This window comes from Clarias gariepinus, chromosome 16 (assembly GCF_024256425.1).
Source record: "Clarias gariepinus isolate MV-2021 ecotype Netherlands chromosome 16, CGAR_prim_01v2, whole genome shotgun sequence".
Lineage (NCBI taxonomy): Eukaryota > Metazoa > Chordata > Actinopteri > Siluriformes > Clariidae > Clarias > Clarias gariepinus.
The window spans coordinates 15,006,696-15,034,499 of NC_071115.1; the positions used below are offsets into that span (position 1 = coordinate 15,006,696).

Below are 27,804 nucleotides of genomic sequence, written 5' to 3' on the forward strand. Positions count from 1 at the left end.
ATGCTGTTAATGATGCATCATCCATGACAGTTTGGAATTGACTGAGGCGGAATGTATCTGTAGCCAGCAGGTACTGAATCAAAAGGGTGATGAAGCTGAACCTATGCTGGCTGTGACCCTTTGCAGGGTTAAGGCAGTTGTGTATGGTCAAAGCTTGGATAATAACACAGTTGGGTTGAGACACATCCCGTCCTCAGTCACCTCTGTACACATATTTTTTAAATGTCATTTAATATTGAATACAATCTTTAGGATATACAAGCTGAGGGCACTTTTACATTACGAGGGCAAAAGGACGGGAACCAAAAATCCCCCAGGGGTGTGTTACTATTTTCAAGAGAAATAAATCAAGTCCCAATACGCGTCTGGCTCAGAGCCCATAGTTCCTGGACCATAAGGAGGTCTATGCAGAAACCTCATTTTCCTCTGTCTGAATATAGGGAACGGTAAATGATGGACGGGCACTTGTTAATCCCCTGCCTGTTCTTTGTGGCTCTTGGCATCTGTAATTGCTGCTGCCAGTATTTGTCTTGTTTCAGTTCACACATCGTCCCTTGGTCTTGTCAGGTGGATGAAGCCCCGGCCTGGTGTGGAGCCTCTTGTGGTTTTTCATCTTGTAGGCTACTGCTCACTATTGATTAGCACACATGTAAGGCTCTGCCTATTAGTCTGGTCTGAAGTCAAGGAGCATTGTATGCTTTGATGATGCCACCATTTGTCTTCTCATTAAGGTCCCTTGCTTTCCTTTTTATCTCTCTTTGCCTGTACCACAATACCCTGTAATAATGTATCTAGAACCAGTTCTTGTCACCTAGTTGCCTCAAATTGCACCACCTTCCTTGTGCAGTAAATGGCCAGGTCTCTATTAGTGGGTCAGTATGTCTACACAAAGAAATGTGTGCAGGTCAACAGTCAATGTCCTCAACAATAATATATGTGTGTAAATGCCTTGCCAATCAGGCTGCGTATATGTCAGCGATTCACCTCTAATCTCTTCATTCCGGCAGTCTTTATTCGGAGTGGCGCGCGGCTTCATATTTGGCATTTCAGGAAATTTCCGGAAAAGGCTCTTTAAGGTCGATGGTGATATTTTGTTCATGCAAATCAAACATTCCAGAAATGTCCGTGAGTCAGGAAATATATCGGGTCTTCATCTGCTCAGGCTGCCGTCGATGAGCTCAAAAACCGGAGCAGTTGAGTGAAGAGACTTCAGTCATGCATGGACTTTTCCCCTCAAGGCCACAACTGTGAGTGCGTTGTAAAATTAACAGCTTCGCTAGACTTTTAGATTAGTACCAGTTAATTAGGTCCATTGTTATGACAGTGAGGTATAAATCTCCAAAAAAAAAAGTTAATTCCTATGTGGCAAAGGCTGGTGCCCCGAATGATTTAATAATAGCTTGTGGAGCTATGAAAGACTGAGAGGTTAAATGTGCAAACTGTGGTGTGTGGCAATTTGCAACTCTTGAAGCAAAGAAGTTAGGCAGGAGTAAAAGAGATCTTTGACGGATATGTTTAGCTATTTATTTTAATTTCAAGGCACAAAAAAAGAATCCAATAATATTGCTTTAATGTGTTTAAACAAATGTGAAAATGTGCTTGTAATGCTTAACTATGTTGCTTAACAAATGTTGCACGAGCGCTACCCAGGTGCACGCGATTGCCTGCTTTGACATAAAGAAGCTTCGAGCGGGACATGAAATGCATCCAGAGTCGGCTGGCACGTGAGCTAAATTCACCATGTCTGCCATTTAAATCAATTCTGGTCAGTGAGGGAGGGAGTTCAGTGGAGAACCCTTTTTAATATATACTGCCAGAGCTATCTCAGTTTATTTGATTCAGCAGCAAACCTCAGGCACTGTTAATAACTGCTAGGCAACTTTATAATATAAATCTTTTTATTGATTGCACTGCTTCAGAGCTCAGGTTTGTCACTTACTTCAACCCAAGAGAAGTAATTCGGTGAATAACCAGAAACAGTTTCAAAATTTATATAGAAAAAGCCCCAAATGCACTGGGGAAACTATGGGTGTATGAAGTAATCCATAAAAATTCACACAATCTACAACACTCAAATTCAACTCAACTCAAATTATTTTGCCGCGCTATTTTAAAAGCGGGAAATAAAAAGTATGTATCTGTGCGATAATAAGAATTTCCTTATACAAGAAGTCTGGATCCAAAGGTGTTTGTCTTTAGGTGAATTGTGATACATTTCCCTTTTTTTTTTTATTTCAATATTGTGATAGGAACTTTGAATCATTTTAGTGACTCAGTTGTTTTAATATTCAGAAATAAACCCCCAAACCGTTTACATGCACAAATTTTGGCTATAGTTCCAGTAATAAAAATATTACAATGCTGCTAAAGACATATTATGATGAACAAAATGAGCAGCTCACCTCTTATATCTTCTGGTCTGAGTCGTTCGTTCGAATGATTCAGACCAAAGACTCAAAGGTAACTACTCACTTCTGTTTCCTGTACATAACCTATAGAGGTTTTGTGATGCTTTGCGCATATGCGCCCAATAGAACATGAATGAATCACTCTCTGAGACTACTCGTTCTTCTGAGTCATGTTAAAGACTAGTTCAAAAAAAATTAATTGTTTATGAATGACCCATCACTATATCAAAACTAAACTAACAACGGAAAATCTAATAAAACCAGGCTTAACTTTTTTCTTTGCGGTCATCTAAAGTCAGAGTTGGTCCAAAACAACTGCACTAAAGAAGGAAATCATCTCTGCATGCAACAGCATCAGTTCTGATACATTGAGAAATGTTTAACATTCTGATATTAAGTGCTGCCACAAGTCAGAGAGTAACAATTTTATCATCTGTACTTTTTAAATACATATTTGTCCCATGAATCCAGGCATTTTGGGCCACCCTGTATCGTCAGTAAGCAATAAAATGCTTTTATCATACCGCCAAAATCCTTTAAAATCGCATTAACCAGAGCATTAAGCATAGAGAATGATTCATGACGTGTAATGAACAGTAATTTTTGACAGATGGTAATGGGTAAAAAGTCCACCGTTTCAGACAGGAGTACCCAGAACAAACTGAGCGAGATTTTGACATGAGCAGACCTTTAACTGTCTCTCATGTAATTACCCTGGAAGCATAGATCGTGTTGAGCACAATTTATTCAGGCCTTTGAACAATTTTCTAACAGTCAAGCACATATTAATATCTGCAAAGTACATGCAGTAACCCATGATTGTAGAGCACAAAGAGACGGACCGGTCCTGGTTTTTGCTTAGCGGAATTAATATTTTTTCTCAGCGACTGCTTTGGACAGATTTGGGATTGCAAACACCAGCATTCAGCGTAGTCTGTCTACTACATGAAACGTGTCGTCCACGTCGTTCTGGTCATCATATTCACCACCAGTGTATCCAGTGCTCAGGCCAAGCAGCCTGTTTTATACACTTTACCCTCTGGTAAGGTCAGACCTTCTCTAAACAGTTTTATTGTTTTCTTCTGAAGCATCTTGTAAGACAATATCTCGGTCTGATGCACTTTGACTTAGACAACCATGGCATACAAAAGGTCACTGGTGTATGAAAGAAAGGGAAGAAACAAAAGGAAAGGAGAGGAAGAGGAAAAAAAAGATTTCCAGACATATCAAAGATGTCATGGCTGAGGGGAAAGGACGCTTCCGTCAGCCCGAATCAGTGCAGCATCCCATGATCTGAGCAAGAACCTGACGTCAAGGCCCAAAGCTTTAGAACTGCAGGGTTTAAGGACTGAGAGCTGACACACACACACACACACACACACACACACACACACAAGCCTCTAATTTAAGAGTCAGACAGTATGCCTAAATATACTTTTTAAATAGGTAACTTCTCTTGAGTTGCTGATTAGGGTTATATAAACTGTTGTCTCACTCAAGGTTATTTACAATTTTAAACACCCGTTTAGGTGGTAAGTAAATTAAAACCTGCGTCACAGCTTTAGGCCAAAAACATTAGAAATTACAGGGCAGCCGTTTACATGGAAACGTGTCTGGTAAGTCACCGAGCTTGCTTATGTTGATGATGAACAAAATAAAAGCTGACCATGCTAAGTAAGTTGTTCTTGGTTCTTGGTCACACGACTGTGATGTCACATGCCTTAAATCATCTACAAATTGTCTGTGCATTAATTAATGGGATGGGTGATAATGTAATGATATATGATAATGTAATTACCTACAGTACAACTCCACTAAAAAACATGCCAAACTTATTCCAAAGCATCACAAACTGTCTACAACTGTACAATATTTATTTTCGATATTAATTTACAATTTTTAAGGGAAATTTTATTTACTAATTTAGTGCACAGTGTTGGATTTAGTCATTATAGCGGATTGAATGAGAAGTGTGTATGAGCGTTCCAGTAGCATATTTTTGGATACAGTTATTTGTCACGAAGAGGCGCAAACCACCTACAAATTACCTTTCAATATGTCAAGATCTAGTATGAGGTTTTATTAGTCAGTGATTAGATTTTAAATTTTCATGCACCCTTAAATATTTTTGGACAGCAAGGATTTTTTTGGGGGGGATTCTAGTTCCAGATCAAATTTGGGAATTTCTGAATGGTTTATTATTCTTGAGTTTGCATGTTCTGCCCTTGCTTCTTGGGTTCCCGCCGGTTTCCTCCCACAGTCCAAAGATATGCATGGTGGACTGACTGGCATTTTCAAATTGCCCATAGCATGTGAGCAAGTGCATATTAGTTTCCGACGATATACTGGCATCTGATCCACGTGGATAGGCTCCAGGCCTTACAAGACTAAGTACAGGTTAAGTGTTATAGAGAATGCGCGAGAGTTGTTGTTGGTATTTCGGCTGCTCCCAGCAAGGGGTGGCCACAGTGAACACATACAAGCTTGGCACAGGTTTTACGCCGGATGCCCTTCCTGACGCAATCCTACCATTTTACCCGGGCTTGGGACCAGTGGCTGGGGTTTGTGCACTGGCAGGGAATTAAACCCAGGCCTTTTGCATGGCAGGTGAACTTAGCCACCAATGCACCAGTGAGAGAGTATTTTATAATGTTTGTTTAGAAATTTTTTATTAATTCTAAATTGTGATTAGAATAATGAAACAGCATGATTAAACTTATAGTCCATACTAACTTTATTATTATTATTATTATTATTATTATTATTTTATTATGTTTTAAAAAATGTATACTCAATACGTAGTGTAAATTATTGTGTTCAGATTTCTTTATATGAAAAGTCATTAACTTAAATATGCAATTAAACCATAATAATTAAATTCTGAATGTGAAATGTTAAAGTTTAATTTCCCAATTAAATAGAAGTCAACCCTAACTTTTCCAAGAAAAGACACTGCACAGACCTCGGTCTAAAAGACCGCATGTTGATTTCCCTCAATATCGGCAGTTCAGGCTAATCATTGTCCATCATTGTGTGAAAGAAAAGATCAGACTCATGCGTGGATGCACAATGTATATTATTTAGTCCACATTACTTATTGTATTACTAGACTACCCTGCCAATATAGAGAAGAATCAATACTCACTTCACTATGGAGAGTTCATTTTTAAAGCAATGTTTTTGGAGTACAAATGCGCAATATATAATAATCATCATTTTTCATATGACAGCATTGATCAGTGACAGCAGGGAAAATGACAACTCTGTTGTGAAACTCCTGCCATATTACACAGAGATTGCTAAACAACTAGATAGATTTTCTTTTGTTTTTGGATGTGAAGTGTTCCCAAACTGGTGCAAAGCTACAGTACCTTCTCTCTGTGCCACCACACGCAATGCACTGTCGGTATTCTCATACATATGTATTCAGGTACATTCACTGTCTTGTCTAAATTCACACCTTTAACAGATTACATAATTTTTTTTTTATTTGTCATTGTCCAGGTTCATTGAGTGTGCCAGTAAGAGTCTCAGATGCGATTCAGTGTGAGATGCTTTTCTGCTCACCAGGATTGTTAAGAGTGGTTAGTTAATTTACTGTAGATTTCCTTGCCGTTCAAACCAGCGTGGCTAATCCCCTTCTGAACTGTTCTCAACATTATGGCGCTTCTTTTTCCCACAAAACATGATGTGATTTTTTGTTTTTTGTTTTTGCACCAAACTGTGTAAACTCTACAGACTGTTGTGCGTGAAAATCCCAGAAAATGATCAGCTTCTGAAATATTCAGTACAGCCCATCTGGCACCAACAGCCATGCCATGGTCGAAGACACTGAGATCAAAATTTTTTTGTTAAATTCATATGTTTGATATTAGCATTAACACTGCTAGTTTCATTGATCCTGTATCAGTGTGATATATGCATTTGCACGAGACAGGCTTATTAGATAATTAAAAATATGAGCAAGGATATAGGGTGTTCCTATTAAAAAGAACAGTGTGTGTAAAATATATATAACCTAATTTAAAGTTTCAACTTCATTGACGCATTTAATAGTTAGCACACTAACTATTAGTGTGTGTGTGTGTGTGTGGGGGGGGGGGGGGGGGGGTGGGTAAATTGAGGTTACGCTCACCTTATTAAAAGTCTATGGCTATCGCAGCATATTTGCAATACTGCAGTCTAAAACAGCCAGAAGAGCTTTAACACAGCCTGTTTGCACCATAGGGCATTCGAGAGGAAGAAATATAATTGTTCAGTCAGAAGGCTAAGAGAGGAAAATGTGAGGAGAATAAAAGTCAGAGGTGGCCGTATAAAGTATAATTAGGCATAATTAGTTTTCACGGTGCAGTAAGACATTATCAGTCAACATAACTTAACTTACATTTAACACTATGGTCCTTTGTTTCGAAAATAGCTATCGGGTGTTAATCATCCTAATAATCCTTATAAATTCATGCATGTCTGCATTTTTATGTATGCTTTATGGTACTGTTTCTAGGAATGAGGCGCAGACATTTGTATCACACAGCATGGTGTTCTGTTCAGTTCTGGGACGGAGCAGTATAGAAAGGAAAAAAATGATGAGTGTACAAAATGTCTACGGGGAATATACAGTGCTAAAAGCAGACTTGATGCCTTCATTATATCATCATTAGATTAGGAAAAAAACAAAACAAAGATGGAACGATTCCACCTAGAGTACCAGCTGTTTTCAATGCCCATACAAATTTTTTTTATTATAAATTTTACATATATATATATATATATACGCGGCAAAAAAAGAAACGTCCTCTGACTTTTAACTGTTTTTACTTTCAGTAAACTTAATGTGTAAATATTTGTATGAACACTAAAAGAGTCAACACCATAAGACATAAACAAAAAATGTTTCACAATGTGTCCCTGAATGAAGGGAGGCTCAAAATCAAAAGTACCAGTCTGTATCTGGTGTGGCCACCTGATGCTTGAAGTACTGCAGTGCATCTCCCCCTCATGGACTGCCTATTGCGGACAGTCTGAGCACTGATGGAGGGATTGCGTGTTCCTGGTGTGACTCGGGCAGTTGTTGTGGCCATCCTGTACCTGTCACGCAGGTGTGATATTCGGATGTACCGATCCTGTGCAGGTGTTGTTACACGTGGTCTTCCACTGCGAGGATGATCAGCTGTCCTTCCTGTCTCCCTGTAGCGCTGTCTTAGGCGTCTCACAGTGTTCACATGCCAATTTATTGCTCTAGCCACATCAGCAGTCCTCATGCCTCCCTGCAGCATGCCTAATGCACGTTCACGCATCTGGGACCCTGGGCATCTTTCTTTGGGTTTTTTACACGGTCGGTAGACAAGTCTCTTTAGTGTCCTGCGTTAAATGCCTACTTTCTGTAAGCTGTTAAGGTCTTAACGACCATTCCACAGGTGCATGTTAATTAATTGATTATGGTTAATTGAACATGCATGTTATTTGGATTTTTACAACATTATTGTTGAAATACACAGTCCTGAGAAAGGGACGTTTCTTTTTTTGCTGAGTATATATATATTTATTCACTTTAACATTTCCATATGTATGATTTTGGATGGGGTAGACAGGGTCCCCCTAGGCAGGGTGCCAATCCATCGCAGGGCACAGGAGAACACACATTCTTTCACAAAGGGCATTTTGGAAATGCCAGTTAGCTTAATCTTCATGTCTTGGAGGAAACCAGAGTACCCAAAGGAAACCCATGAAGCACAGGAGAACATGTAAACTCCACAAGCACACACACACAGACAATCCCTGGACCTTGTACTGTAGGTGCAAGATTATAGTGCTAACCACTACACCACCCTGCCGCCTAGTGCAATCAGTCCTAACAAAATAATACAGTCATGTCTCTCTTTATATGTAAACAAAGTCTAGTTCCATCCTTTTTATTTTTTTATAGGATCAAATTAAGTTTGTCCTTTTTTATCTCATAATGTCTGATCCACTGCTTTTAGATGTTGTGTGTGATATCTGTGTGATAGTGATCCTGGGTAATCAGGTCATTGGAAATTTTAAAACAAAACAAAAAATTTAATTTTTTGATTGAAAATTTTAAATACAATAGTTTTTACTATTTATTTATTTTGGTTTAATGCTGTACAGTATACCAATACTGCCTCTTTTTAGTACCGCTCTACTAGAATTTCAAAAACGTTACTATAACAGCACTTTAAAAATATTGATACTATTACTATGCATATTCCTATATGGTCAAACTAAAAGGAATCTGTCTCTTTAAAGACAGCGCTAACAGCAGTGATATGTGTGTGATGTAGCAGGAAAAAAAATCTGTAATATGATACTCAAGAAGCTTTTAAAAAAATCACAAGCAACTGTAGAGAGACCAGATCAGATCTTTTTTTTTTTGTTTTTGTTCAGAGACGACTCGATGAGATGGCCGCAGCAAAGAGGCAGCACAAAGTGAAATATGAAGATATTTCAGTTATAAAGTGGGCGAAAAAAACATAGCAGTACCGCTGTGCCAGCGCTGTTTTCAAGTGTTGTAAAGTTGTTTCATATCGGGACATTCACTGCACGTTCGAGACTCTCTTTTATTTCTTAAAAAATAAACAAATAAAAAGGACAGAAACACACATTGTCTTAACCTGGAAAGGACAGAGAAGCAAAAATATTTTTAACTTCCATTAAATACACTGAATCCAATCTCTCAGAAATGCAGATCACTGCCGCTTTATGGTAATAAAGTCAGTTATACAACTGACCAAGCAATTTTTATGGACAAGAGGCATTCCATGAGTGCTGATAAAGACTATAACAGCACTGGAATGTTTAACTATATGTTTCACACCGCATCACAGGGGCTCTAGCAGCTATTATTTACACGAATTGTCGGTCGCCAGCTTGTAGAACTAGTTGTTCTATCAGAGCTTAATACCTGATTAAATAAACAAACACCTCATAATCTGTTCATAATAAATACTATTTGTAGGACTGTTGTATAAAAGTAAAAAGAAATCATTGTGTTAATGACCTGGGCAACGGTGTAACATTCTATAAAGGTTAAATTCATCTAATTCTCATGTAATCCTCACGGTGTCTGTCAAACAGCAGTGTTAAAGTAAGTCTGGTTCAGTTAAATGTTAAGTTTGGTAGCAGGATTCATTTACTTTTAAGGCATGTATATTTTATCAATGATTCATTATTGTGCACATTTTTAAATGAGTGATTACACATACTGTATAATACTCACTACCAAAGACACAACTCGAGTTTGAAAACAACATAACATGATATAAATAATCAGGACTAGTTAATGGAGTATCTAATCAGTAGAGATGGGAATTAACATGGACCACCTGATACGATATCATCACACCCTAAAAAATGCTGGGTTAAAAACAACCCAATCTGGGTTGTTTTTAACCCAGCTGCTGGGTAACTATTGGACTAAATACATGCTGGTTTAATTTAACCCAGCAAAATGGGTTATTTTTTTAACCCAGCAAAATGGGTTAAATATTCAACCCAAATGCTGGGTCATATTTAACTATAATTCTGGGTTAATTCTACGACATAAATTGGTCAAATGTTCTACCCAGATGTTGGTTCATTTTAACTGCAATGTTGAGTTAATTTTACCTCACAAACAGGTTATTATTATTTTCATGTTTTACAGTGAATCTGTAAAAAAAAAAAAAAAAAAACTACCCACATCTATTAAACAGTTAAATTACTTTGATATACTGGTTTATTACAAAAAAAAACTTTAAAGTTTTGCAAACCATACATATATGCAATAAACAACATCCTATTAAATGTTCATAGAAAAAACTTTTATTTTTCAAAAGCACAAGAGCAGATAATCAACAGCGACATCATTACTATACTATTACTCACAAGGGCAGAATGGAGTAATAACACAAATAGGCTGAGGCAGCTTCTACAGAGCAGGATCTCTCTGTGACATTAGATATCTTTTCTGCAGAACAAAACTATCCAGCCCTGGTCCCGTTTTAACATACAAACACTGTCTGACTTTTCAAGTAGGCCTTGCTATTTCATAGCAACATTACAAAAAGTCCTATACAGGGGCACACTACTTTGGATAGTTAATGTCAAAATATCAAATGCCTTGAAGCACACATGAACCGCCCCAAGTAGTGTGCATTGCTCCAGAGCGTGAACCACCAGAATGACGAATGCCTGAAAGCAGCGCTGGTCATCATCTCCCAACGTCAGGATGTACAGTAGGGGTACGGCCTTGACCCTTCAGCCTGCTGGAGGTATTCCACCATGTTGGTGCCAACCTTAAAGAAATGAAAGAAAGTTAAAAATTGGTTGAATAACAACGATTAAACTGAATAAGACTATCAATTTAATGTGTAATAGGATTTATACTAAATAAAAAAAATGACAAAGCTAGGGTATAGGTAACATGAAACAAAAACCTGGAGACAGCTACTACCAAAAATAAAATAAGCACGGCTTTTGGGATAAAGCTCATATATATAAATATATTGATACTTCCATCTAGTATTTATCTGTACAGCTGACTGATAGTTAAGTTAGCCTGAGTCACAAGCAACTTTGGTTATAGAGGGCTACCTGGTTATCTTACATGCAGCAGTCATTATTTGCATACTACTTGCCAAAGGGGGAAAGGTGTAAAATATTGTTATACCTCGGGAGAAACGCGGACGAATTTTGACCGCAGAGTAAATAAATTACTAGCTGGTGAAAAACGGGAGGTTAGCAGGTGTGTATATTTGTGAGAGGGTCAGTGTTTTGTAACACCCCAGCATTTTATTGTCTCAAACAGTGAGATTAATAAAGTTCTAATGTTAATGTGGTTGCTAACGCTAGCAACCTAACTAAATGCTAGCGTCATGCTAATCCTACAGTTACAGTTTCGTCACGCTGCAAACATTCTACAGAGAAAGCTAAAAAGCTCAGAAATCTTATCAGTTTCTTTCATACACAGGTGGGGTTCTTTGGCTAACTATAGCAGCTATTGTCAGCTAAATTATCTTACCTCAGACCAGCCTGAAAGTTTAAGTGTAACCTTAACACGGTAACAGTAATAAATCTCACATATAGTAATAATATTTCAGTCATATGTGACTTAGGTGAGTGAACTTGTGTATACAGACCTTGTATTTAACGTCATTTTCCCTTAAATGAACCGTCATCAGCGGTGTGGGAGCTCAAGAGAGACACGAAGCTCTGACTGACAGCTGCTGAATCCACCGGTGAACTTTGGGGGAGGAGCCAATCAAACTTCAACCCAGCAGCTGGGTTACACAAAAACTACCCAACTCCCAGAAAAATGACCCAACAGAGGCAACCCAGCGCTTGGGTAGAAAAAACAACCCAGCGTTTATTAGAGTGCACGATAGCTGCGTGCCGATTCGTTTTAAATTGCGATTCTATAAGTATCATAATAATGTTTTTTCTTTCTGATTTTGGTACAATTTTAAGAAAAATGTACGTCACAGGATCCTGTGCTGCCTGCACAATATTTAAAAAGTTTAGAGTGCACCACCTGTAGGATTATAGAGGAACAGCAACCCTTTACAATTTTAAATACAAATAGAAATTAACCAAAAAATTGTTTTAAAAATCAAATTTTGGAGTCAGTGTGGCAATACATGAATTATCACAAAAAAGAATCATGATACATCACTGAATAATTCATCCCACATCGATCCATCCATCCATCCAGCCTACAGGTACAAGGCCACAGTGCTAACAACTAAACCACTGTGCTGCCTTCCCCCATCCTCCTACCGCCCCTCATCTCTACTAATTAGTGTAATCGAAATAGATTCTTACAAACTAAGTCCATCATAAAATTTTTTTTTTTTTACTTTTCTTTACAAAAATATAGCGCCTCTGGCTCAAAAAAAAGATATCAAGAAGTACATGTTCTACAAGTACAAGAAGTTCATGATGGTCCTGGTATTAAAACGAATAAAAAAAATATATATATATATATTTTATAATAGGAAAAAAAACTTCAGCTTTTTAGTCACTATAAATTAAACTAAAGGTTTTGGTGGTTAAATTCCTTTACATTTTCCAGTATGTATAGCAGACTGTTTAACAGATTAAAAGTTTACTCTATTTCCTTCTTTAATGCGCTTTAAATAAATAAAAGTTCTGCAATGGCTGAAATTCTCTTACAGCGAAGATGGAGCTCTTTCATATGGAAGTGAGCTTATTTAATAACGTTACTCTAAGGCGCACTCTATTATACAGTCACTTAATAAAAGGAAATTAATTTTAATGAAAGTGGTGCGGTAGCATAATTTATACTAGCTTTACATGACGTTTTCTACTTATTATAAAATAACATCTCTATACTGTGTAAGTAAGAATATCAAGATATAATTTTTTTTTTTTTCCAATTATTCAGTGTTACTACTAAGTATGCATGCACAGATTTATGCAGCAGTGTGTGAAACCACAACGGCACCCAGTTTCACCCTTGCTTTTTGCCATGTTCGGCTGAGCGGTCAGCGCAAACCAGTGTTAATTAATTCCTTTGTATAATCGCCTTTTACAAAATGAGCAAAATGAGAGGAAAAAGTTTTACCTTTTGTCCAACCATCTAGTTCTGACATTTCCGTCTAGTTTTTGTTTACTGAGGAAAATGTAATTAATTTTTAACATACATTTGAAGGAGAATGGTAAATTCTTATAATTGAATTCTTGCCGTTGAAAAGAGGTTCTTGATAAGGATATTAACTCTTAACAAAATTAACAGTCAACAAGCTGCTGTGTGGGTCAAATTGCCCTTGATTGCTTTCTAATTGTATGTATAGTCAGCTTTCAAAAAATTATAGACCACTAACAAGAACTGTTTTTATTACCCATTAATGTAAAAAAAAAAAAAAAAAACTGTTCCATTGTATGCAGGAAGCAGTAGCAGTCTTATGGCATGACAGCATCAGCATATGGTCTTAGTCATTACAAGACGAGAAGAATTAATGTTGTGTGTTAATTAACAACATGGTAAATAGATCTGTTTTACTAAATAAAGCTTCTGTTCACACAACACATAAAAACAATTAAATAAGATGTGAATAAAATAAACAGATTTGTACTGCAACATTGTTCTGTTCCTGACAAGGTTTTGATTAATTTTCTAACACAGTTCTGACAATATTAACGGCTGTAGTTCAGATCTCAGGTTTAAATTAATGCATTCATTCCAGTGTTGCTGTTTCTGTAGCAACTCGTACACAGCCAGCTGGTATAGATGCTCTCCCTAATCAAACCTAATAATAATAATAGAATAATAATAATCGCCCAAAAAAATATATGTAAAAAAATATATGTAATTAAGCAATATCACACGAAAGGGAGTGCTGTTGTACTGAATATCAGCACATCTGTGATGCGGCCATAAGCACAAAGGTGCAGCCTGAGCATAACCTGTGATATTGCTGTTATACTACAGTTCTACAAACTGCATTTATTATCAACAGATTATTCTTTGTTTGCTTATTGGACAATTTTTTATTCTTCCAACCAACACATATCCTTCCTCGACCAGTGAAACTAACTAACAGTTAGCAACTGACCAAATGTAAGCGTGTACAGGGTGAAAGTAGTTTTAAACACATGCCGGTACTATGCAGCTAAAAGTTAAGGGGAAAAAACCATGAAGGTAATGCACAGTCCTGTAAATCCTGTAAAAGTTTCTCTTTATTTTCCACATATTTTCCTTTAGAATATCAGCTCTAACTTCTGGGTTCCATTGATAAATAGTAATAGAAAAAGGAGGTGCAATATATAGAGTGTACAATCACTTGTTCCACAAACCAAGCAGTGCCCTTGATCAGGGTTTTAAGAGGGATTTGGGATTTAGCCTTGTGTTAGCAGGCCAGTTAGCTTTGTAGCTTGCATTAGCAATGAACAAAGGAACAATTTAGAACGACTTAGAAGAAATTACTAAGGGGACAAAGTGATTTTAAAGATGATGTGTTTTCTTGTGGAAAGTGCTTCTATGACTGGATTTGAATGTGGGGTTTTTTCCCGACTGACTTTCATTTACCCTGCGATTCATTCATGGAATGCGTGTCATCCAATCAGATTACTCAGTCAGAAGATTTTGATATAGTATGATTATAGTATGAAGAAGAAATAGTGAAATAACTATTTTTGAAAGAAGTCTCCAGTGTCACCTCTCTAAACTAAACCAGTTCCTTTAACAACCAGTTGCTCCTTTAACAATCTGCTCATTCCAGTTCATATCCCATATCCCATTGCAGTATGGTAAGGCAAGCACACACTTTCCCTGAGACACACATAATGTGAACTATAACATCTTTTGAAACAGCTTCCCATTGTGCATCACACTCCGAGAAAAGCGTAGTTTGCTGGTTCTGCATACATAAGCTCTCTTTCTGTCTCTTTTGCATCACTCTGGAGCCCGAAACAATTGTAATATTTAGCAAGTTGGTGTATATTAGGAGAAGAAGAGCTATGTTTCTCAAACACCACAAACATTTGAAATGTCTCCCCATTTCAAGTTAAATGTGTCGATCAAAACCAGAAAGTTTCGGTTTTTTTTTGAGTCCGTTTCGGTTAATTAGTAAAACGAAACCCGATTTACTCAGACCTGCGTACTGTGGCACAGAAGTGTTACATATGCGTTGACGTATGATGCTGGCACTAATGGATGCTGAGGCTTGTTAGCATTTCATTACCGAAGAGAAGGCTATCAGCATGCGGGCAAGATGCGAGGTGAGCTGACGGCTCCCTCTGACCTGCCTATTGATCCAGCAGCCTCATTAAGGCCGCTTGTCCAGTTGGCTTTCACGCAACAGACCCATCACTGTAAGCCATGGCAGAACACACACACACACACACACACCACACACACACCACACCACACACAGGGACATACTGCTGCCTTCCCTATGCAAACATGAGGGTGGTGGTTTTTAAAAGCTTTAATCATGCCAGTCTTGTGAGAGCTTTGGCGCCTTTCCCTTTTACTGAAAGCTTAGTTTATTAATGGTGCACACAGGATGCCGAGAATGGAAAGCTTGAGAATGAACAAAGGATGCTCATGTGTGTGTGGGGGGGTCATAAACGAGGTTGGGTCATAAAACACTTCATTAAGACTTCATTCTTAATGGAGGAGCAGAGACAGTTCTAGTCTTCCATTCAAACTCCTTTTATTTGATGTGTGCTTCCCAAAAGCGATTGTATTCATTAGTAATGAATTTAGAGAACAGCAGCAGTCTCTTTAGTTGCAACTTCAACATCAGATGCAAGTTAAAAGTTTATCATGATTTAGTCAGGCAGTCGTACTCTTGTTTTGTCAGTGAAAAACTGACTTGCGGCCTGAATTATCCTCTTTGATTTTTTTTACCTCAAAACCTCAGGCCTTTACACATATTCCCAACACAATGGATGATAAGCACACCCATGTGATTCGGCCTTATTTTTGCACACACGCACACGTATGCCTATTAGCTAATGGCTCGTTAGCAGCCGGCGTTCACACCCTTCACTATTCCATGCAATTAAGAGCCTTCCGTGGAGATGTTATGAGGCAGAATAACGCGCTCGGTCAAAGAGATTTAAAAAAAGGGACTAATTAATTCCCACTCAAATTAACGATTTCTCATTTCAAAGGCACTAAAACAGCTTTTTAATATTGAGTTATACACTGTTTGTGCAGTTATTGAGGAGCAAAAGCTTATTGAACGTTCTGAAATCAAAAGCCATTGTTGCTTGACAGGCACTACCTTTTCCGGTGATTGTGTGCGTTATTAATTCGCGCGATGAGGATTGCTGTCACAAGCTGAAAACGGTGGGGCTGCATTTAAGAAGAGCTGTTATGAATGACACTCAAGTCTAATGAATGTGAATACATTTATATTTATAAAAATAACCCTATGAATAGGTACACTGCCTGGCCAAAAAAAAAAAAAAAGGGTTGCACACTAATATTTCATTTAGCTGCTATTTGGATTTGGTGACGTGCGTGTAATGGCCAATTCGTGCGTAAAAATTATTCTTCACGCTTCCAGAACCACTCTTTAGCAGATTGAGTCATGTAATATGCCTGTGAAATCAGGGAAGAAAAACTCTATTGATGGTCTGACCTGGTCATTTAGTACATTCAGGTCATCAGCTGACTTAATTTTATTGCCACATAGTGTTGCTGTCCACATGACCTTTTTACATTACTCCATTTTTTTTTAACTTCCTATTAAGGAAATGCCTCACTTTTTTTTACTTAGATGTGACTTTTTTTTTATGATGCAACTCCAACAGGCATTTAAATGATCTCAGATAATAATTTATTTATCTTTTTCAAAGCTGTTGGACAGTTCTTAACCCATTTTCAGTATTTTCTGCTTCTTCTCCTTAGTTGCTGTCTTTGTACATAGACCGTTCTGAAACAGCGAGTTCTTTGTTCGTCTTGCTGTGTAGATCATGAGAGGTAGACTAGACACTAAATAGGATGGGCTGATAAGAAGGGGCCAGAGTGCTTAAATGAAAAATGCAGCACTTACTGACACACACACACACACACACACACAGTTCCAGTTTATCCTGAGTGCAGTGTTGACCCCACACTCATCTCATCTCCTGACTTGTGTCACATTGCTTTTAATGGTTCTTTATTGAACCGTTATTGATCGCTGTGTTTACTCTTTGTTCTTACACTAATTTAAGGAGATGAGATGTTCCATTTCTCTTCCTGCATACGAATTATACCTGAAACATCTTGGCGCTTTGATGACAAAAAAAAAAAAAAGACAGAAGCCGCAGCAACTAATTTTCATCTTCCCACTCTACAGCCGTATCAGTCAGCAATGTGGAGCACACTTGAGCTAAAACAATGCATCATCAGCTTTCCTGTTCTATCATTCATAACCATTATCAAATATTGCTCTCTGTACGAACGCATATTAATTCAGGCGGCCGTTAAATGATGGTGTGTTTATTGATGTTTGTCTACAAATAAAAGTAGATTGTCTTTAATTGTCAGACATAAACCATACTGTCGCTTTAAATGAATAGAAGCAATGCTATTTTTCTTTCCTGGCCCTTCACTTTTGTCCAGAATGTCCATGAGAAGAAAAAAAATATTAAAGACTGCCATGCACCCTCATGTGTTTGTCACAGAATGGGTTTCATTTAGTGATCCTGATATTCTTTACAAGTATTATAAACACTTTTCTCTCCTTAGTACATGGAGCTGAACCAATCTTCACAGGGTTACACACATGCTTCCCTTAAATTAGATAGCCTTTATAAAGCAGCATTTTGTAGTCCTCTGGTAATCAACATTAAAAGGCTTTTCCTCTCCTCAGCGAGCGTGCAGTCAGTGTGTACGTTCGGCTGGGAGCTCAGATAAGCAAGATCACAAAACACAAATATGCAAATGGGTTCATCTGGCTCTCTCTAGGCAGCAGTTTTAATTGATTCATTGTAGCTATTTATTTGATCAGTTGCAGCTTAGTAACCCAAGACGTTATTTGTCGAGCGGTTTATTATGGAATGGTGATCTGTGATGTGGATACGTATGAATACATATTATAGCTATAACATTTAGTTAGCCAAATTGGTGTTTAAGGAACTTTATTTTTATTTATGATACATGATGCAAAAGTTATAAAAAAATAAATATCTAGAAGATATCACCTGCCCAGTACATGTATATAGGTTGTATAAACAGTACGTATTGTTTATATCAGGGGTCCTGAATTGAAATTTAATGCGTTTAAGGTACGGTCAGTAACCCGAAATTCAGTCTAAATTCGGTCTGAATTTCATGTTTATGTAAGAATTTAGATCCAGTCATTGTAAATCTATTAAAAAAAAAAAAAAAAGGTTTTTTATGAAAATTTCCATAGCATTTTAATAATATTTATTGCCAGTTTTTAGTAATGTGGACATTTGTCCAGTTGATCAATGTTTGATCTTTGATGGCCTTGTATATTTCTTTTGCATTTGTATGGAATACAAACAGTCTTTAGTGAATCTTCATTTGCTACTGCTCTGTAAATCAATGTAAAATGTCTCTGGTTGCGCCGTCATGCTGGACTCTTAATTTGGTTATTTTACACGCCCTCCCTTCGGACTGCTGTCAATATGTTTGCTCAAATGGCTTTTTTTTTCTCTCCCATAGTGATGCTTCACATTACTGCTTTTTATGCAGTACATATAATGTGTTGTTTATTTTTGACAACTCGTTTTTTTTTTTTTGAGTAAGTCATGCTCTGTTGTGCTTCCTTTTATTTGTTTTCGCACACTCTGTCCATACATACTGTATTAAACTGTCGCATTGATTATCTCTGTTAAGTGACACGTATAGCTGCGCCCAAGAAAAAAAGATATATGTTATAAAAGAAGCTAAATGTTAATTATTCTCGTTTTTAGGTAAGAATCATGGTCTGCATAGAACTGTCACTTGGTCTGTGTTAGTGTCCGCCATTTAGTGATGTTTGGTGTACATGATTCTGAGCTATAGAATCGGAGAGTAGCTTGTTTCTCTACTATTTTTCATCTACATTTATGCTATAACCATAATATTTCTAGTTCACTTATGCATCAGTAACAGCCATAATTTAGTCTCCAAGGATGTTCTTGTTGTCCTTAAAGCAGAGTTTGTACGGCAATGAAAAATCATACTTAGAAATTGAGTTTCCCAGACCTGGAAAAGTCGTAGGAAAAGGGCAAAATTAGACGATTATCTCAGTAGACTTAGGGCACAAGGCAGGATACACCTTAGACAGAGTGCCAATTCATCGGCGACACATACACACTACAGGCAAAAACATACCAAGCATGGGAAGAACATCCCAACTTCTGCACACAGAGGAGGGAATCGAACCCAGACCGTGGAGGTGCAAGGTGACAGTGCTAACCACTAAGCCTACACAATTTAGAAGCCTTTACTATTATTATTATCATTATAAAAAGTTTAAACATTTACAGTATAGATGGTTATACTGGTGATGGTATAGATGGTATCACAGGCGAAGTCTCTATTTCAATCCTTAAACCCACATATATCAGTTCTGTCACTATTTGTTCCCTCACAATAAAAAAAGGAATAGTTTTACCAAAGAATATTACATTTATCGATTTTAACTTCACTTGATCTGTCGATATAATTGAACCAAAAGGGTTATTCAGATACATTTCCAAACTGACATTTCAATTTGGTCGACAATCAGTGACCTAATCTAAGTTCACTGTGAAGACTGATTGATTTTACTGTAGAACTTTAAAGTAATTGCTCTTCAAAGTAAGGAATAAAATAAGGACTATCTGTCTGTCTATCTCCGGGGATATTTAAAACAATATAATCTAGTTATTAAAGTGTCCAGCTCAAAATTATTAAACCATTTGGCAAATTTTTTATTAATGTGTGTCTGAACAAGAAAAAAAAATTAACATTATTATCTGTAAAATTATATGGAAGGAACATCTATAGGATCACTGTACGACCATACAAGCTAATTTGTCCAAAAAAAGTTGCATGTTTATTAAAAAAATAAACTTTTTATTTGTTCAACAAAGTGTGCATGAACCCTGGGAAAGGCTATTAATTATATGGAAGTAAAAAAAAAAAAACATTTGTGTTCCTTAGTTAAAGGTGGAATTGTCAGTATTTTTTATTAATTAAAAGTACAAATCTGGACACACTTCCTAATCCCATGAAATTTCTATATTGTAAAACAATGCTGAAGGCATCCAAAATATTTAACACTCTCCTTTGAACAGATGACATTGTGATGTATCTGCTACTTATGATCTGTAACTCCCTTATAAGAGGCAGAGGCAAGTTTTGATTTTGCTTTCCTGCGATGGTCTTACATGAGAGCCAGTTTCATCATAGTGCTTGATGGGTTTTGCAAATGCACTTGACAATACTGTTCTTACAGTGTCTAACCTCTGTGTCTTACAGTAAAAGCTGACTGTTACTTAATTACATAATGCCATATGTGTTTTTAATCTAGAATGAAGAAAATAGATCCAAACTTGTGTCCAAACTTTTGACTGTTACTGAATATCTATTACTCTACTTCCCAGGTATTCTATAATCATTTATTACTAAGATTGGGACACTATAAGTATGAAGTCATCTTAAACAACATTTTGTGTACTTAATAATGACTTCTAAGTCATTCTGTATTGCCTTAATATTGTTTTATTTATGCCTAGGGCGAGCTACAAAGCTAACTAGCATCTAAAACAAGGCTGTATCCCAAACCCCTGGATTGGCTTCTTGTCAGTCATTTTATAGACATGCCCCTAGTGGGCCTTCTCATCCGCATACATGAAGGTGCATCTGATTGATAAGTATAGTATCTTGGCTGTTATGGTAAGTCTAATTCAACTACCATAACTTTTGGGCATGCAGCTTTACATGGGGTGGAAATGGGGCCAGCTTCAGTGATCAAAATAATCATTAAAAGTGTTATTCAACTCCAGCCATTTTACAGTTACAGACCTATTTTTCACAAGTTTTACATAATGAACCTTTAAACCCCTACCTTTGCCTGAAAAACATCTATAAAATGACTCAAAGTTAGTGTATTCAAACACAAACAAGATTTCTGGACCAGGAGTCAGTCTTCCAGCTGGGTTTTCACAGCAACCATCTACCCTTTTGGTAAGGCCGCAGTTTAATTAGGAGTTCTTTTAAAACAGCATGTTTTATATTTCTTTCAGGTTATTTGTACAAATCAGAAATTAAAACTATTGACTTTTCTATCATTAAATACTGGGAAAATAATTTTACCATGTGAATATGTTTTTTTAAAAGTACACTTTTTAAATTTGTTAATGTGTTTTATATATATATGTTAACTTTGTGTTTATATAACCTTTATATTTTAAATGGACCTGTTAAACTTTGTCTGTATGAGTACAGTAGAAGATGTTAGGAACAGGAAAGTTGAAATGCGCAGACAAGCTTTTAAATAAGAGCATCGCAGCAAATGCATATTAAGTGTGATACTGCACCTGCTTTGTGTATATGAACACATGCAGTGCCAAATGTACATGTGAGTGTGTACATAGGCACTGTAGGCAAAGGCATAGAAAATAGCACTGTGTGATTGAACAACTCCATTGAAATGTCAAGAGTCATCATGCACCATTCAATCACAATCACGCCTGAACTCTCCTTGTAGTACATTTTCAAAAGCCATGTGACGCACCACGGCTGTTTTTTTATTTAGCTGCTTGTCTTTGCCACAAGCTTTCTCTTTTGCAGGAATTTAGATACCGGTCAAACATAAACCCTAGCTTAGGTCAAAGTCTGATTTAAGCTTTTTAAATACACAATAGAGAGAAATAATGTCTCTGTTATTGTGGTAGGAGTATCTGTACTGAGTGTTTCTCAAGGAATATCTGACAGGGAAGCCCAGCCACAGGGGTGCACAGGACAGTGCCTGTCCCAAGTCTGGATGAAAAATGGGGAGGGTTTATTCAGGAAGCATATCCAGTGTAAAAAAAAATCAAATATGCAGCTCAGATGATCCACTGTGGTGATTGGAGCACCTGAAAGAAAAAGAAAAACAAGAGGAAAGAGGAAAACACAGGCAGCGAGAAGGAAGTACTGCCTCTTCACACTCTCCTCGACTCTCTGACTGGTGGTGTGCACAGTGTGACCCTGTAACATTGTGTATATACTGTATGCGGAGATTGCATATTGAAAGCCTATTGCAATCACAGCCCATGCTGGTTGAAAATGAAATTGAAATTGGAAAATGGCTATCATGCTCTCATGAGAAAACCCATTTGAATTTGTAGGTTGTGGAGCTGCAGCTGAGTGTTCGGCAGACACAGTTGTTTTTGCAAGACTCTATTCTATGGTGTATACGCTCTGGGGTGGACAACACATATTGTGTTATTGTTATTTCCTTTTTTTCATGTTACTTGTTTATTTGCCATATTCACTAAAAAGCCATAACAATAACAGCACCTCCAGGTGATTTGAATAACAGTGATTATCAGTTACATACCAGTAAGAGGTCACAAAACAGGTGACAGGAGCATAGGCAGTCAAGGCCCATCTACACGCCCCCAGGGACCAATTTGACCCCGGCCCATGCAGCACAAACTGTTAAAAAAAATCAATGCTGGCCACAACAGAAAGGTATCAGAACACCCAGCGCATCACAGCCTTACAAACGGTTGATTCCAGAGAGCTCAACCTGATCAAGCACCCATGGGTTGTACCGGACAAACAAGTCTGATGCAAGGAAGACACAGCCCACAGCATCCAAAGTATCTGCTGCCAACATCTTGGTGCCAGACACCACAGCACATCGTGGTACACTATATGGCCTAAAGTATGTGGACACCCAGCCATTGTAGCCATATGTGCTGTTTGAACACTCAATTCCAATTTTAGTCTTCCTTTACCTTCACTCATCTGGCTTTGCACTGGAATTTGAAATGCGGCTGTGGCGGTTTAGGAAGGGTTAAGGTTAAGGGCCTTGGTCAAGGGCCCAAAAGTGAAAGCTTGGAAGTACTGGGGCTTGAATCCCCAGCGTTTTGATCAGTAACCCAGAGCCTTAGCCTTAGAGTCACCATTGTCAAGGAACATTAGTGAAGTCAGGCAGTGATGTCAGGTGAGGAGTTCTGGGACCAAGGTGGTCAGTGGGATTAAGGTCACTGATCTGTGTAGGACACTAGAGTTCTTCCAAACAACCTTGGGGCTTGTGTTATGTCGTGCAGGTTTGGGCCCAAAAATTTTAATACAAAAGCATACTAAGATTTAATTGTATCATAGGCTCATGCAGGGGGGTAATGGTCAGGTGTCTGTTATAGTGGTGCAGTTTAATGTTTTATGCAGTATTTTTTTCTTACTTTTGGTTATTGGCAGTTGTTCTTTAATTGTTTTTTTATGAGGCATCAACCACCAAGTTGATGTAACCAAGCAATGCATTTTAATGCATATTAGATACTTTAATCATTTTGAATACTTTTAAAAGTAAGAAATATAGCTGGAGATGGAGACAAATGAGGTGAACTTGCTTTTGAAAAGAATCAAATTAAAAATCTCAATGCTTAATCTCAAATCTCAAGTCTAATTGAATCAACAGTGTTATGGTTCACAGATCTGGTGACCAAAAATGTTTAGCCATATAAACAATTATGGCCCTGTGTATAAACTCCAGGCAGAGAAAACTAGTTGAAATCAGACACATGAATTGTTATTAAATTAGCCTAGAATAAATGCAAATTAGGTTGTACTTTACCCCAAGCCTTCCAGTACATGCATAATTTAGCATTTCATGTTTAAAGAATTGAAGCATATTCTAGAAACTTTGGCAATTCTCAGGTGTTATTCAGTGCAGATCCATTCAGTGTGAACACGGACTGTTAAGTAAAACACTGACAATTGATAGTGACAACAAAGTAGTGAGATACAACAGACAACAAAAAAGACACAAATGTTACTTGTTTAACAAGCTAACATCTGTTTGTGTCACTGTTGATAAAGTGTTCCATATAGTGGCACTTAAAAATAGGTCATGCTTTAAGAGTGCTGCAAGAAAATGAAACAATTATTTCTGCAAATGAACAGGAGAGGTAGCAGGTGAGACTGGGGATTTCCATAAAAATAGTGAACTGTTCATGAAGCCATTTGAATTGCTAAATATAGGCCAGCCATTGACTAATGACTGTGTGAGAAGAAAGAGCCCTCCAGACTCACTGACACGCTTCACAAACATGATTGTATTAAATTTGTACAACACACAATAATTCACAGTTTCCACTCAAACAATAGCAATTTAGCTCTGGTAGAACTACTTCTAGTAGCATTTTTGTGTCTCAGACTGTATGTGCCATATGGATATTTTAAATATCCCTAAACAAATCTGAAATTCATGAATATATAATTTTTTCTTAGCTCTCAGTCTCATGGTGTGTATGAAGTTGCATACATTTACAATCCCTTAGTCATCTATTACCATGGGCGAAAAAACAAAGAACTTTCAACACAAGAGACAGATACTTTCTGACTTGCGTAAATCTGGCAGTGGATTTAAAAAATGCATACACTATGCAGTTAAGACTCCATTATGCACTATTAGGGACCTAACAAAAAAATGTGCATGTCTGAAACAGTTGGATATTTGTTTGGAATTGGACTCATGAGCACAAACACACCGTCACCTGATACATTGCACATAGTTTAGGATTGCACAGTTCAGTTGATTCATGTGGTTGTCAATCTTTTAAAAGGTATTTAAGACAATATGTGACAAAATACAATGCAAAAATTTACCAAGCTTTTGTAGAACAGCAGTCATTATCCTATGTTGTAAACATCCGTTATGTATATCGCTCATGTACCGTGGTGAGGTTGGAGCCCATCCCAGGGAAATTAGGCCCCAAGGAAGGCCGGGTATACCTTCAGTGGAGTGCCAGCTTATTGCCTGGCACAAGCACACAAACACACGGTATGGCCAATGTGTCTGCACCACATATTTTCTGGGGACAGTGGGAGCATAGCGGAGTACTCAGGAAAAACAACAAGCACAGGGACAACACGTAACTTTACCCACATAGACTGGAGGTGAGAGTCATTCCCACCTGGAATATGTGACACGGCTGCACTGACCACTAAGTCACTGGCTGGGCTGCCAGTTGTGATCATATGAAACCAAAATATGGAGGTGAAACATTGATTCTTTTGAAATAATCCACATTTTTTATATACCAAGGTTTCTGTCACTGATCATTATGTCATCTCCTGTGGTCACTGTAGTCTTTGGTGCAAAAACAGCACGATATGTCACCATGCTGTCATTTGGAGGGTATTGTAGGCTCTGGCCCCTTTAGGACCCCTTGAAGTGTACACTTGAAGTGTTGTTCATTTAAGCTCACCGCTCATTTAATAATGCATGGGGGTCTATTGACAAGACTTGTACAGTAAACTAACTGAGTGTCATTGATCATTGTTAATCATTTTGACCTTTTCAGCCATAAACTTGGGTCAATGATGGCTCAGGTGGTAAAGGCATTTGGTTGCTGATCAGAGAGTGATGGGTTTGAGCCCTGCCACCACCATTTGGCCAGTGTTGTTAAGCAAGGTCCTTAACCTGAAAAAAAAAAAAAAACATAGGTAAACAGGACCTTGAAGTGAAGAATGATTCAAGAGAAAGGTTTGGAAATGGTGAACAAAGGTTGAGGTGCCCAGAAAGATAACCATTTGAAACATATATATATATATATATATATATATATATATATATATATATATATACACAGTATAAAAAAATAATGAACAGTTATGAACTTTCCAGAAAGGTGTTCAATATGAGGATGAACCAGATCACATTACTATAAAAAATACATACCACATATGCAAAATGCATCCATTTGCAAACTATAAGAAAAGTTGTTTCTGAGCTTTTAAAATAAATTCCTGAAGTATGAATGATGCTTCTTGAAAGAACTGACAAGTGACTGTTACATGAGATGTCGTTCCTCTACAGCGAATTGCCAAGTGACATCTTTGTTTTACTAGAGTCATCTCCATGCCCAGTGACAGACAGAAAACTAACGACTGGAACACGAAAAAATGAACAAGAGATAAACTGCTTCCTGAGTCTCTCTGTCTGTACGTACTGTACGCAATACTTTAAACCTTTTAAAATGGTTTCTTGTGTCCTAGCTCTGACTTTCATTGACATGATTAGAGATGCATGCTCAGGAGGCATGATTTCATGCTGGTTTTCATGCTGGTACTCACTTTAGAAGGCAGGCTACAAGTTCGGGAAATGTGCTTAAATACATTTGTGTATACAGTACATGTGTTGCATGCACCTGTCCCTTTAAATGCCTTCTAAAGATCCCTTTAAATCCAGTGTTTAAATCTATTGTGGCTTAACGACTTTTAAATAAGAGACTGTCCTCGATGGAGTTGTGGCTGTGGACGAAAGCATGAAAAGTAGTGGTACATTAGAAAAGGAGAGGAGAGAGGAAAGGAGGAAGAGAAGATGTCTGCCAGATACTTCCCAGTCCAGAATTCACTTACTTTAGATCTAGTCCAAGGGCCGCAAGCCAGCTCTGTGTAAGAAGCTTATTAGGGTAAGAGATGATGACATTTTATGATGGGTGGTTCAGTGGTAATCTGCTGGCTGTGGGAAAGCGTGTGAAGAGAGAATCTTCTGAGAGCAGGTGGTGCTACTAATAGCCCCTTCTCTACATATAGACTCCATTAGAGCTCAGGACTACATGTGCCAGACTCTCCACCTGTAGAAGAGGAAAGGAGAAGTGGTGTGGTAAAAAAGAGTAGCTCATTGAAAACATCTGTTACACACCATTCCTTCCACCACAGCCTTCAGTGTATATCTGAACTCTATTATAAGGGTGAATGAAAGATCTCATGTTAATGAATTTTTAGAAAAGATTAATACATTATATTTTGTTATTATCTTCTTGCTTTTCAATACACTTAGTCCATCTGTCAACAAGTTTTCATATTTCCTCATTAAAAATATGTTTTAACAAGTGTTTGCTGAGTGTCGAAAGTGTGGGCAAAAGTGTACAGACGTGCATTATCATACAAGATACAAGAACACCTGGGGATAGGAGTCCTCTGCATATAATCTGACGTTTAGTCTTCAGCTCTTCAATAAGCATCTCACTGTAACAAGCACTGTTGGTTGTTGAATATTTTTCCTGATAATGTTCCACTGCTAGCTCTTGAGAATCCCAGAAAACTGTAACTGTAACTTTTTTTTTTTTGGTCAGCGATTGGGGATGTTTTCCGTTTTGTACTCTGCTGTTTACTCTCAGGCTCATAGTAATGAATCCATGTCTCTTCACCAGTAATGATTCTCTTCAAGAAAGTTTTACAGTACCTTCCTTAGAGAATCTGTCCACATTTTATTTGCAGATATCCAAACGCATCCGTTAATGCTTTTCTGTAAGTTGTTTGGGACACCCTCAGACCACAGAGAAACGAATCACTGCACACTGCCCTTCTTTCATACAAATCACAAGTGGGGCATCCATTTTCACTCACACTGCAGTTACAAATGAACTGATGCAACACAGTCACGCCAGCACAGCAGTGACTGGGGAGACAGTAGCCTTGAATAGAAAATACTGATGAGACCAACAGAGGTTTTAATATAACCAAATATTATTAATAATAATTGTTTTATGTTAAATGTTTCATGGTAAATATGGAGGTATTTAACATGAAATAATTAGTTTCATGTTAAATACCTCCATTAATCAATTAGATTTACCTGAGAAGGATTTTTTTTTTTTATGAGTCAACCTGCCTTTTTCAATACTATAAATTGACAGGGTATTTTTTGTTTGTTTGTGAAGTTCTCTTGAAATACATCCTGAATTCCCTGAGTTCATTAGAAAACTTTGCAGGTGGGTAGAAACA

The 27,804-nt window shown here is 37.5% G+C and overlaps 1 protein-coding gene across 3 annotated transcripts in view; it reads left to right on the plus strand.

Annotated features, from left to right (window-relative positions):
- Window positions 1-27,804, plus strand: part of sdk2a (sidekick cell adhesion molecule 2a) — a 191,424-nt gene that overhangs the window by 7,389 nt on the left and 156,231 nt on the right. The gene's annotated exons all lie outside the window — the stretch shown is intronic.